At 50.3% G+C, this 12,347-nt stretch overlaps 1 long non-coding RNA gene across 6 annotated transcripts in view; it reads right to left on the reverse strand.

The window, feature by feature from the left end:
• Window positions 1–8,877, reverse strand: part of LOC117000459 — a 13,500-nt gene extending 4,623 nt beyond the window's left edge. The window contains exons 1-6 of one of the 6 annotated variants that reach the window (XR_004418782.1): window positions 8,235–8,307; window positions 7,226–7,312; window positions 6,923–7,066; window positions 2,302–2,442; window positions 316–1,673; window positions 1–10 (exon numbers count right to left, since the gene is read on the reverse strand). The exon at window positions 1–10 is cut by the window's left edge and continues 50 nt beyond it. This is a non-coding gene — a long non-coding RNA (uncharacterized LOC117000459). Of the gene's footprint in view, window positions 11–315; window positions 1,674–2,301; window positions 2,443–6,922; window positions 7,313–8,234; window positions 8,310–8,636 lie in introns of those variants that run through there. The other 5 variants (XR_004418780.1, XR_004418783.1, XR_004418781.1 and 2 more) reach the window with 5 other exon arrangements.
• Window positions 8,878–12,347: the final 3,470 nt, after the last annotated feature.

The raw sequence follows: 12,347 nt of genomic DNA on the forward strand, positions 1-12,347 counted from the left end.
CAACATTGCCCTAGGACAGAGGGCAGCAACCATTTACTAGAGAAATAAAATCTTTTGAGCCCTAGGTGATCAACAGATAAAATATTCTCCTCTTCCACGCATACTCCAAGCCCAGAGCACCCCAACCACCCGCAGCCAGGCAGGCACCTTCAGGCTTTGCCTGCCTGGCAGAGAGAGCAGAGCTTCTCAAGAAGGACCTCATCTTTCTCCTGCTGTGCACTGGCCTGGTTAGAAAGACGTGTTGGCCGTGATTGCACAGGAAGATGACCAGGCCCTTTGTGCACTGGTTTTAAATGCTATGTCCCATTGGCCTACCCGGCTGGAAGTGCTGGGACTCTTCCTTGGCGCAGTCAGGCAGCCTGGCTTAGGGGCTGGATGCCTCAGGAGACCCCAGGCAGCCCGAGGAGGGGCCAGGCCCTCATCTGTGAAACACCAGGCACCATACCTGTGTGAAAGGAAGGGGAAAGCCGAGGTGGCCATAGTTGCAACAACGGGACTAGCAGGTTCCAAAATAAAAGCCTGGCAACTGGGAGTGCTTTAGACAAGGGCAACATGTCATGAAAACGGGGCTCATCCCTTAACCAAGGGTCAACTGCCACAACAAACTCTTCGGGACAAGAGCAACATCTCCATCCCTTGAAATCCTAAGGACCACGAGACTTTGTTGTAGGCACATTTTACTCGAACACAGATGATTTGGCTCAGTGCCTTAGGACTGGATGGAATAGCAGGGCCCTGTGACGCGGGAGGTCAGCCAGGTGATTTAATGGTCTCCTCCGGCCTTACGAGGCGTTGACTTCTTCACTTTCCCGCCCGCCCACACTGACTCGTCCCCCTTGGCCGCGGGATCGCGGGGGGCCTGGGTGGGTGGACGGGAGGGAAGCCCCGCCCTCGGAGCTGGCGCTGGCCCTGCTCTCAGCTGGGACCCGCCCTCCTGTGCCCACCGAGGAGCCGGGCCCGCAGGAAGGGCTCGCACGCGTCTGTCCCCTCTGTGCCGTCTGGGCAGCGGGCAGAGCTCAGGGGCTCGGGGCAGCCGGGGGGTGCCCAGGGCGGAGCAGAGCGAACCCCGGCGCTGTTCCGGTGCCGCTGGGGCTCGCTGGATGACAGCCAGGTGGGGATGTCCCCTCGGCACGCTCTGCCCCGGGAAGCCTGTCCACATCCCCGAAGGGCCAAGTCCCAGTGGACGAGACCTCGTTCAGCACCGACCCTCACGCTGGCAGGGAGCGGGCAGCGGCTCTGGGGCTGCTGCTCCAGGGCGGGGGGAGCAGTGTCGGTGCCACCCGGCCCTCGGCTGCACCGAAACGGGCACCGAGCCTGGGCTGGGGCGCTCTGCACGGGAAAATGGGGGCAACCTGCGGGTTCCCCCGGGCGGAGAGGGGGCTAAACCCCAGGGCAGGCAGCCCTGGACACTCCTAAGCTGCTGGGGAGCGCCGTGGGGTCAGCGGTGCCTCCCCGAGCCCGTCCTTACCCAGCGCTCCCAGGTCGTGCGAAGCGCTGACACGTCTGCAGAGCGTTTACGTGTACAGCGCCGGGACTGGAGGGACATTTACAACAAAACAGTCCGGATTCCTGAGGACATTTTCTCTTCCAGCTGCTTTCTAAATATAGCGCACGGCAATGCACTACCCAGCATCGTATCCTCGCTCTGGCACTTAAGGAAATTCAAAGTCAAGCTAGAGAAAAAAAAGAAAGAGATAAAGACAAGACAAATTTAAGAAAATCAAAATTTAAATTAGAGTTGAGTATTTAAAATCCAGGTCTGAGTTAAGGTCACCCGAATATCGAGAAGGACCGACTATTCGTATTTTAAAGCAGCTGTCTTTTCTATGGAGACTGTTGTTTACCTCCTGACCCATCGATAGCTTATTAATACAATTTAATTCTGCAGTTGTTTCTGTTTAAAGAGTGTTTGGAGCGAATTGTTTCTTTTGTTTATGATCAAAGAAACGAGGTCTGGTAATCTTATGTTTTATCTTCCTAACATATGGAAAAGCTATTTATCCCAGCCAATCACAATAAAGTGAAGAAAACCCCATTTTATGGAAAGGTATATATCACAAGTTTGTTCATCATTAAAGATATGATTACCAGTGAAAACCCTCCGAAAGTGGCACATTTATGATTCTAGGAACAGATGGGGACATCCATTTTCCTTGCAAATACTTTTGAAATTGCTCTACTGGTAGCAGTATAAAAATGATATACAGATGCCAGTGCCAACGAAGCCGGGACAAGAGGTCCAGATTTACACAGTAAAAGCTTCACATGCGCTCTGTCAGCTTTGATTGATCTGCGCCATACCTCAGAAACTTGTTGACTGGGAAAGGAAACAGCGCAAATAATTCACTGCAACAAGGCAGATAATTCACCCGGCCAATCGCTCCGCTCCGCTCCTCCGGGCGGTGACATACGAGTCCTCCTGCCGCACAAAGAAGCATCATTCTCCAGCGTGAACAGCGGTCGGTGTCACGGAGGGGGGAAGAGGGGGAGAGAGAGAAAGAAAGGTGGAAGAAGTGAACACAAAAGGAGAGCCGAGAAAGGAGAAGTTGCTTTTGGGCAATGGGCACAGCCGTCTACCTTTTCCGTGCTGAGCACAGGCCGAGCCATTCAGCCCCAATTGTCATTATCATATTGATTAAGTTCATCAGAGAGCAATTTTAGGTTTAACGCCAGCGGATTGGGAGAGGGAGCAAAGAATTATCTAAGAAAAGCACAACATTCTTACCTCAGGGACGTTTCCCTGTTCCAGTTCATTGAGGGAGTTGATTAAGTTTAAATGAAGCAGACACTGGATAAAAGTAAGGGTATTGACCACTGGGCAGCGCGGTCTGCGCTTGAAAAGGCCTGATACATGCAGAAAAGCAAGATTTGCTAAATGCTCTAATCTTCAATCAAATCTTACATCAATACAGACAAAGTTTGGTAATGAGAGATTCAATGAAGCATGCGGGAGAAAGAATTAATCCTCTTGGTCTAAACTGGGTTCAACTTTGAAGCCTGCTCCGAAGGAAAGACAGTTATCTAAATGCTAAATAAGAAACTTATTGTACTTTTCATGGCATGCTAATCTTTTGTCTATTTCATCTCTATTATTTGTATGCTTATAGGCGGCAGTTGTCATGGTGATTATATCAAACCACTTCTGTGTGGATGGCTGCGAGGAATCAGGGCCTCCCTCCAGCCGTCCGCCGGGGCCAGCTCGCCCGCCCGCTGCTCTGCGCGCCCGCGGCAGCGCCCGCACCCGCGGCCGGCCCCGCACCAGCCCCGCCGCCCGGCCCGCGGGGACACGGCCGGGCCACAAATCGCCTCCCTGGCACCAGCGGCGTTTTGACAACGCCGGCCCCTTCCTCCCTCCCCTGCATCACCCAAACCGCAGGGAGCTCCCTCCATGAAAAGGTACATCCCCCCAACACTTTTTTTTTTTTTTTTGGTGAGCTTGCCTTGATAAGCTTTTGATGTCACAAATCAAACACTCGCCAGGAGGTAGATAATGGGGAGTGTGATCTCCTCTATTTGTACATAGACAGCGCTTTTGCACCGATGCTGCCTTGAACCAGTGCCGAACTCGCCGGGCTTTGTTGGACCCTGCCCGCCGGCCCCGGCCCGGAGCCCGCCCCGCTCCCCGCCCGGTCCCACCGGGAGTCGCGGCTGCCCCGGCCCGGGCGGCCCTGACAGGCGAATTCAGATTCACGTTATGCAAATGCCGAGGTGAGTGCAGACAGTCTAATCGCGAAAGGTTTGAAGAAAGAGAAGAGGGGCCGGGGGCGGGAAGAGAGGAAGAGCGCAAGGATTTATCTTTTTTTTTTTTTTTTTTTACTGCACGTTGCTGGCACCTGAGGGAGCCAACCGGACCAAGGGCAGCGCCACCCCGGCAGCCCACGCCCAGCAGAGCCGGGTAGAGCTAACGTGGGAGGGGGTGGAAATTCCAGGATATGGATTTTAATTTCTCTCCCGGTACCCATGAAGCTTTTTGCACAACTCCTGAGGGGAGGGAACCAACTCAAATAGGTGGGTGCGGGATCGAGGGGGCCTTCCCCTGGTTTGTTCCCTGCGACATTATAATCTGAGCGCACAAGGCTGGCACCCGAGCTTTTATGTTTTCTACAAAAGTTGCCAAATTAAGGTCGGATTAGGGCTCCATTCAGGATTTGTGGGCTCTTTAGAGACTGGGAGCTGCCCGTATAGCCCGCTAGTGCTTATGAAAAGCTTAAAAAGTAATAAAAGGGGGAGTGATCCCGAGAGAAAGTAACATGTATAACTCTTATTAAAGGAGCAGCAAGAGGGGCTGTGAACTTGAATAACTGTTTGAACTTTAATTTGTTCATTAACAGGATTTGCCCCTGACTGTGAATGTTATTACTTCTCTTAAAGGCGAGGTGCAAATGAAAACCCATAATGAAAGAGCCTGGCAAAAAGTTAAACGCCTCGTAATTACACCAGCCTCATTGAAAACGTAAAGTAACACAAAAGTGAAGAAAACGGGAGCCGGGCTGATACTCTACCGGCGCCCCAGCCTTGCACAACGGTGGCGTTGAGCTCCGGGCCCCAGCTTCCGACAGCTCACTGGATCCGTACGCCCAACAGTTGTGTCGAAACAAGTTTTAATCCCCTTAAAACATTAAAAGAAAATTCCATGTTTTCCTCGGTGGGGCAAGCCCGGTTTATTCCTCTGACTGTCCTAAATCTTCAGTGAAACACGGGGTCTGAAAGTCTGATCTAATCTGCATGTTTGTATCCTAAACAGGGCACATAAGCTCCTCACTACCCCATTACACCGATAGGAGACAAAACTCTGGAGCACCGGAATAAAACAAACTACTCCTCCTCTCAGAAGGAATCTGACTTTGTACCGATGCGTTTGCCAGTTAGCTCCGCGCTGACTCTCGTTTCATCTGTCAGTCATCCCTTTCCGGGGCTTGTCAACTGCGTTTTTATAGATTCGCTTGTGATCTGCATCCCTCCTCAACAGGAACATGCAGCCAGGTCGCAATTAAATATACAGATACACGAGCTGTTAGCAAGATTCCACCCTCCCATCCGCAGCCGAGCCGAGGAGATGATTGCCCTGTCACTTCTCCTCTAGACTTAAAGTGCCTTAAAAGTCGCCGGCGGAGCCCCGCGTGGGGAGCCCGGCGCTCGCTTTGTCCGCTCCCCTGCCCCGCCGGCTCCTCTGAAGCCTCCCTGGAGCGGCGCCGGGTCCGCTCCCCGGCCGGGGCTCAGCAATGGCTTTGGCCGGGCTTGGGAGCTCGCCACGCCGGGAGCCCCCCGAAAGCGGGACAGGGAATGCAGAAAGCGGGACAGGGAATGCAGACGGGCCCTGGCAAGGCCTAGAGCTGCCGGGCAAGCGGCGCTCTGCCAACGCCGGCGGCAGCCCGCACCTCCTCCGGCCGGGCGGATGTGTTTTCCAGCAGAGGTGCACATGGACACTCCCGATCGAACCAGGTTTGCAGTCACGTTTAAGACCAGAGGAAAAAGCAAGACGGCGCCTCATTGAGGAAGCGAATGTGAAAATCCCTTTGCTAGTTTAAAATGCTTTCCTACTTCTAAAGCTGCCTGTACCATAAGGAGATTGTACTACACACTAACAACTGGAACGTCTTCAATTAGAACACTAAAACAAATACCCTATAAGTAAAAATTTACTTACTATGTTTTAAGCACCATTAAACTCACTAAAAAAACCCAAAACAAAACAACCCACCAAAACTGTTTAATTGAATTGGTACTCAGAAAAAAAAAAATTACCATATTACTCACAAAGCCAAGTAACTTTAACTCTACTTGCCAATTCCACCATGGACAGTGAGCACTGCCACCCCAGGGAAGATTTTAAAACCCGGCCAACCCAGCTACCTACCATTTGAGAAGCAATAAATATAGCCTAGGCTTGACCAAGAAGACATCAGGCAGGACAGGTATACCATTTTCTGTACTTCAACTTATCAGAATCGTTCTATTAACTTGGAATTGGAAGCAAACTTCCTAAAATAACCAGGTCCCAAGACAGTAACATCTTAACCAAAAAAGCCCCACCCTTTTTCTACACCTGTAGGTGAAGCAGCAGGCTGGGCAGGGCATGAAGCATGGGTGGAGCATGTCTCCTATAAGAAACAGGACAAACTCACGCTGCCATTCAGTGCCACATTTGAGCGGCCTTCAGCTCCCGTCGTCCCCTCCGTGCACAAGCGGAGTTACCTCATAGCGTCCTTGAAGGAAGAGCCCCAGCCTTCTCACCAAGCAGACGAAAAGCATTCCTGGCAAGGTTTGCTAAGTAATGCATGCCCAAGCTGTAATCTGGTTAGGAAACAGTAAGAGAGTGCTGTTCCTGTCCTGGGAATAGGAGCCTCACCTTGGCCGTGAAATGGCCACATCCCAATACAGGCTGCTGCGCTCCTTTGGCTGTACTGAGATGGAACTACACAGCATTTCTCCCAGGATCAGGGTAGGAACTGCACTGCGTTGTTAGTTCCCCCCATCTAGCCTCTGAGGACTGCTTTAGATTTGAAGAAAATTTGATATACCACAGATATATCCAAGGCTTCATCAGGCACTGATTAAAGTGCTGAACTTCACCAAGTAGGCTTGATTAACCACAGACTTGGAGCGGGATGTGACCTTCATGTGAGCACCACAAGCCTACCTATGGATAGGAAAGCGTCTCTGCAGGGGAGTGTGGCAGAACGGAGCCTGCAGGAGCACACAGCCCCAGTCCTCCAGAGCCCTCGTGGGCACAGAGGCTACTGAAGCTTCTCAGAGAGCAACTGCTTATGGGAAAGCAACACCCTCGGAGGCTCATAGGCCCGAGGATGTGTCACCTGCTGGTCAAGAGCCCCTCAAAGTCAGAAAAGATTTTTTTTAAATGAGGAGGCATCTATTTGGCTCACAGGAGGTGTTTTTCACCGTGGCAGGGCAGGGTGCTTACCGCTCCCAGCAAGGCTGTGGTGAGGGTTAGGTCCTGGGGGTTTGTTACCAGGGTACAGGATTGCTTTGCCACAGCTTCTCCAGGCTGGTGGGTTGGAAGATGCACCTTCTGGCTTCTGCTCCCGTACATCTCTGGCACCCTCACCTTTAGAGACAACATGATGCTTTAAAATAAGCACTGGCACATTAATCCTCTACGTACTTCTGATCATATAATGCATGCAATTCTACCTGCAAGATTACAGACTGTAACACTTTTATAAATCAGCATTTTACACAACACATCCGGCTTCTGTGAGGTAACCTTGTCTTCAGAGCTGACAATTCCCAGCACCATCACTTTGAAGCATTGAAATGGTGAGACAGCAGTCTACTGAGCCAGAAAGTACCTCTGAAAATAAGTATATAAATACTGTACAATGCATCTAGAGTTGATTTATTAAATAATCAGGAGTTAAAATCTTTATATATTAGCAAAAATAACTAGACCTTTAAATCCAATAAGCCCTTAGGCTGTAGTGAAAAATCATTGATGTAGGAAAAGCATCTGTATTTTGATGACAGTACTATCACACACAGGAAAAAAAAACCCATAAAACTGTTTTTCTTTTCCCGTAGCTGAACAGTAAAAGCCAAAAACCTTGCGATTTTGCACCAGCTGCGTTAAATGCTTCCTAGTGAAGCGTTTGCGTTTTAACTTTCGATTATTAGCCATCCAACTTTACATCGCCGCATGAAAACACCGACTTCTTAGCAGTGAAAATCAAGAGAATGACAACAAACACCAGCAAGTCCCGGTCCGGCAGGGTCTGCAGCCTGCGCGGGGGCTCCGTGCCCGCGGTGCCGCTCACCTGCGCGCTCCGGGCGGGCTGCAGGGCTGATCGCCGCTGGGCACTCACCTACGGATCGACCCCAGCGCCCTCTGCCTACAGCCTTTTCGTTTTTAAAAAATAAAATTACTAATGCGCTCGGTTGTTTCATTTTCTTTTTTTTTTTTTTTTCTTAGTTTTTTTTTTTATTTCCACGCGGGGACTGCAGCCCGCAGGTATCGTTCGCAGCAGGGCGGCACCTGCGAGCATCGCCGGCGCTACCTCGCCGCGGCTCCGGCGCCGTGGCTGCCGGGGTGGTGTCCGCGGCCATCGGAGCCCCGCTGTAGCTGAACACATACATGGATTTATACGTATTTATAGCGACAATGAATCTAGCTAGCTAGCGAGGGGACAGGGAGGCTGGCGATACCCGCCCGAGCGCCGAGGCCGTGCCGGGCGGTGTGGGGTGGGGCGCGGTGTGGGTGTCGGTATCCCGGTACTCACGGTACTCCCGGTGTTCCCGGTATTCCCGGTGTTCCCGGCCTGCCGAGGGACGCGCGGGCACCAGCGGGAGCGGAGCGGCCGCGCGGGAGCGGCGCCCCCTGGCGGCTCTGGGGGGAGGCGCGCCGGTGCCGGTGCCGGTGCCGAGGCGGGCCCGTCCCGCCGCCCCCCGTGTCCTTCCCTGGCCGCCACTCGTGCCGCACTGTCCCCGGGCTGTGGCATCAATTAGCGCCGCCAGGTCAATTGCCTCTCACCCCGTCGGGGGTACACGCGCATGGAGCGCCGGGAGGTGCCCCAGTGCCGCGCCCGCGGGCCCGACACAGCCCCCGCTGCTGTCCCCGTTACTGTCCCCGCTGCTGTCCCCGCTCCTCGCGGGGATCCTCGCCCGGCCACGGCCCAACTCACCCGGCCCGCTCGCCTTCCTCGGCTCCGCTCGGCTTTGCCCGCGCAGGGAGCCGCCCGCTCCCTCCCCCGCATCTGGAATCTGCAATCAAGAGCCCAATTTTGTCATTTGGAAACACTAATTATCTAATCACGCCACGCTGCAGAGCGTACTTGTCTGCCCAATTAGCTAGGACAATTATTAAAATTCGGGGGCCTAATTATGTCTCAATTTAATGCTGGCAAACTCGCGCGCAGCGCAGTAATTAAAATCCTCCCCTCGCCTGTGCCTTTAGGGCAGCGGCTGATGGGACCTGTCAGGGGCCGCGCCGCGCCGAACCAGCCGAGCGGATTGCGCTACATGACCCCGCATTGTTAAGTGTGTCAACATATTAACCTGAATTCCCTTCAGCCCCCGTAATCACATTTGGAAGGAGGACGAAGAGGGGCTAAAACATGAAGCATTTTATTAAAAAAACATAAATTCTTTTTAATTAATGCTGTAAGAGATCTGACGCGGCTTGAGCTACCAAATGCTGCAAGTCATATAAGACTGGTGCTTCTAATTACCAGTAAAGGAAGGTTTGCTCTTCTCTGTTAAAAAGACTTCCCTCTCCTCTCATTTAAAGCAAATGATCTTTCTTTTGGGTAGTGTATTTTTTAAAACCCAGCTAGTTGGCTTCCAGTGATAAAGTTGATTACCAGTTTTTTGTTTGATGATGGAGCACAAGTGAATATTGACTTCTGTGAGAATCAAACAGACGACCGGAGGCATAAATAAAACGGTCAGGATTTAACACTTGAAAGAAGTTAATAAAGTTGAAAATTAAAAATCATAATATTGGGATAATTTCCAAATATTTATTTTTGCTCTGCTCTCAAATTTGATAGGAACTCAGTGCTGAAACACAGTGAAGAAATTGAGTTAACCCTGTCATCTGCATTCCCACCTGCTGTAGCACAGGCACCTGCCATGGACCAGAAGCCCTGAGCCCATATCCCTTAGCAGTGGTCACTGCAGGCAGAAAGCTCCTCTGGCCTTGCTGGCAGCAGCAGTCCCTTTTAGCACGTCCCTTTCTGGTTGGAAAAACACGGTGCAGAGGAAGGTGGCACCTTCATCTCCACTTGGTGAGTTCTCTGGTGTTTGGGACTACAGCAACAAACCTGAATTCCCTGGGCAGGGAGGGGGAAAGGGGCCCTACATCTTGGAAAAGGCCCCACTCCCAGCCTTCTCAGGTGGTAAACTGAAGTGCAAACCTGTGTTCTGGCTTGTTCCAGTGGCTGTCAGCATGTTTTCCTTTTGTCAGCAGCAATTGACTGGTCAGGTTCACCCTTGTACAGCAATTGTAACAGCTCATTGACAGACTAGTGACCCAGCCGGACCTGATAATGGAAAACTATTGATTTCTGTGGGCTCAGCAGTTCTAAAATGAATGCCCAATATAATGTCATCAACTGTCTTGGACTCAGATATCCCTTGGACTTGGATAAAGAGACGATTGCCTATCTTGACAATTTATTCACAAGAAACATACTGGGTACAAACAACGAAGTGGTATCGCTCAGTCTTCCCCCTCTCCCAATAAGCAACGAGGAATCAATGTCCAGGAAAATGTCAAGAAACCGCAGCCCACATGTGGTGGTGACTCCAGCTGTCCCTTTCACCAAGGAGGCCCAGGACAGCCTCTCCAGGTTTTAACCCTTGCCACTGAAGAATAAGCATGTAGGTGAGTGACACTGCACTGCACAGCCATCCAGCAGCCTCCAGAGAGCAAGAAACACGACAGGCAAAGGCTGCCAGGAGATGTAACCCAACAGGGACGACAATTAACTCCCATCTGCAGGAGAGCAAAAAGGCTTGAACAAGTCCATGATGCTTAAGTTAATCATATCCCCTTCTTGTGTCACAACAAATGCTCTGAACTCAGGAGGATGTCAGGTAATAATAACAAATTTTGGTTAATAAAAATCCAGTGAGGCAAGGTGAAATTTTCAATTTGTACAGCAGCCCTCATTGAGTTGAGGTGATTTGGGATAAAAAAGTACTGCAAGTCCAACTGAAATTTTTGAATAAAAAAGTATGCAAGTCCAACTGAAATTTTGGGACGTCACTGTTTAAAGATTTGCAGAATTGGATGGATTGTTTGCCATAAACAGCACCATGTATAATTTTAAAGGGGGAGAGACATGAGTATGGCAGCCTTCCTGGAAAATGTTTAACTTGGGAGCAAAAAATCAAGTGCTCAAAGATGCAAAAACGCAGAACATTTTTTGGTCTTAGGGAGCCAAAGTGTGGTCTGTCCTTCCTAGTAGCTCGTTGCACACAGATAAAGCAGCTGTCACTTGTATCTCTGGCAGAACTCAAACCTCACTGACACCTTGGCAGGAAGACAGGGACGTTTACCAGCACAAGGTCTAGGGAAATTCGGATCAGACAGGTACTGGCTTTCTATGGGATACCAAGAGTTTGCAGGAAAAGTTCTACTGTGCCCCAAATCTCTTCCTCTGGGGCATGAAGTCTTCCAGAACTTAAATTCTTCCAGATGAACCAAGCTTCCTGTAAGGGTGGGAGGAGGAAACAAAGATACTTACCCTGGCAGATGTAAGCAGACATTTTATTCAAGCTCAAACATCAGTGGAGGTTAGAACAGCTTTGTGATCCTGGCAAAAAAAAAATTAAAGTGACCTTGGCAAACATATTTTTAATTATGGACAACTGGTCAGTTTTATCACAAAAATACCAGCCCTTCTTGAATGCACTTTCATCTTTCGCAGCCTTCTGCTCGGTGGTTCTCCCCACGTGTGCCTCAGCCCCGGTATGGTTGCTGTCCATGACATGCACACGTGTGTGTATTGCCTTTGCCTTGCCCTGACAACATTCCCAGCTCTGTGATGTGCTGCATACACTCGTCAAGAGGAAATGACTGCACGGATTACACTGACATGACTGCTGCTGAATACCTTTCAGTTTCTACATATTTTCATTTTCTACACACTTCCCACCGCGTAGCCTTGGCTCCCTCTCCTGAAGACAGCTCCTGAACCCACCTATCTCCACTCAAGCTTTTACTTCGTGTTCAATTTCCATATGTTGTTTTCAAGCATTTCTCTTCTTGGCATCCCCTCAGGGCCTGATCCTGTGAGAGTAACTGTGCTGCACCTCAGAAGTGTTAAACAAGGCTGTGCGAATTGCCAAGTATACTTTGGGGTTTGCTTTTTCAATGATCATTTTGAATTAAATTAAATGTAATTTTTTTCATATCTTTGTTTTGTTTATCCAAAACAACCCCCAAACTTTTCATATTAGGTATAATGAGGAGCCCAAATCCCTGGAGAAGAGTTTTTCAGAGCACCAGAAGCTCATGGGTGATGCTCAGACCCAGATGTCTTGTCCCTGGAGCAGCTCAGGTCTATTCTCAGCTCCCCTTCCTGCCCATTTCTCAGAACCCCAAATCTCATGTTAGGCCAAGCGTGGATGACATCTCCACACTACTCCCTCCCTGAGTATCACAAATATGTTCAGGCCTTCAGATAAGAAGCTCCTGAGGCAGGGATTATGCTCTGTAGTATTACTGTTGTCATATTTTCCCTGTTGTAATGTTCCATGTACATTCATGTCATTTATAATACACAATTAACAGACACAGTGGAATGCACAATGGCCCAAAGAAGGGAATAACAGACATAGAGTAAGTATGTTAATTTTCTTCCTACAACTATGCTGGCTACAACTAT

The sequence above is a fragment of the Catharus ustulatus genome, chromosome 9 (assembly GCF_009819885.2).
Source record: "Catharus ustulatus isolate bCatUst1 chromosome 9, bCatUst1.pri.v2, whole genome shotgun sequence".
Lineage (NCBI taxonomy): Eukaryota > Metazoa > Chordata > Aves > Passeriformes > Turdidae > Catharus > Catharus ustulatus.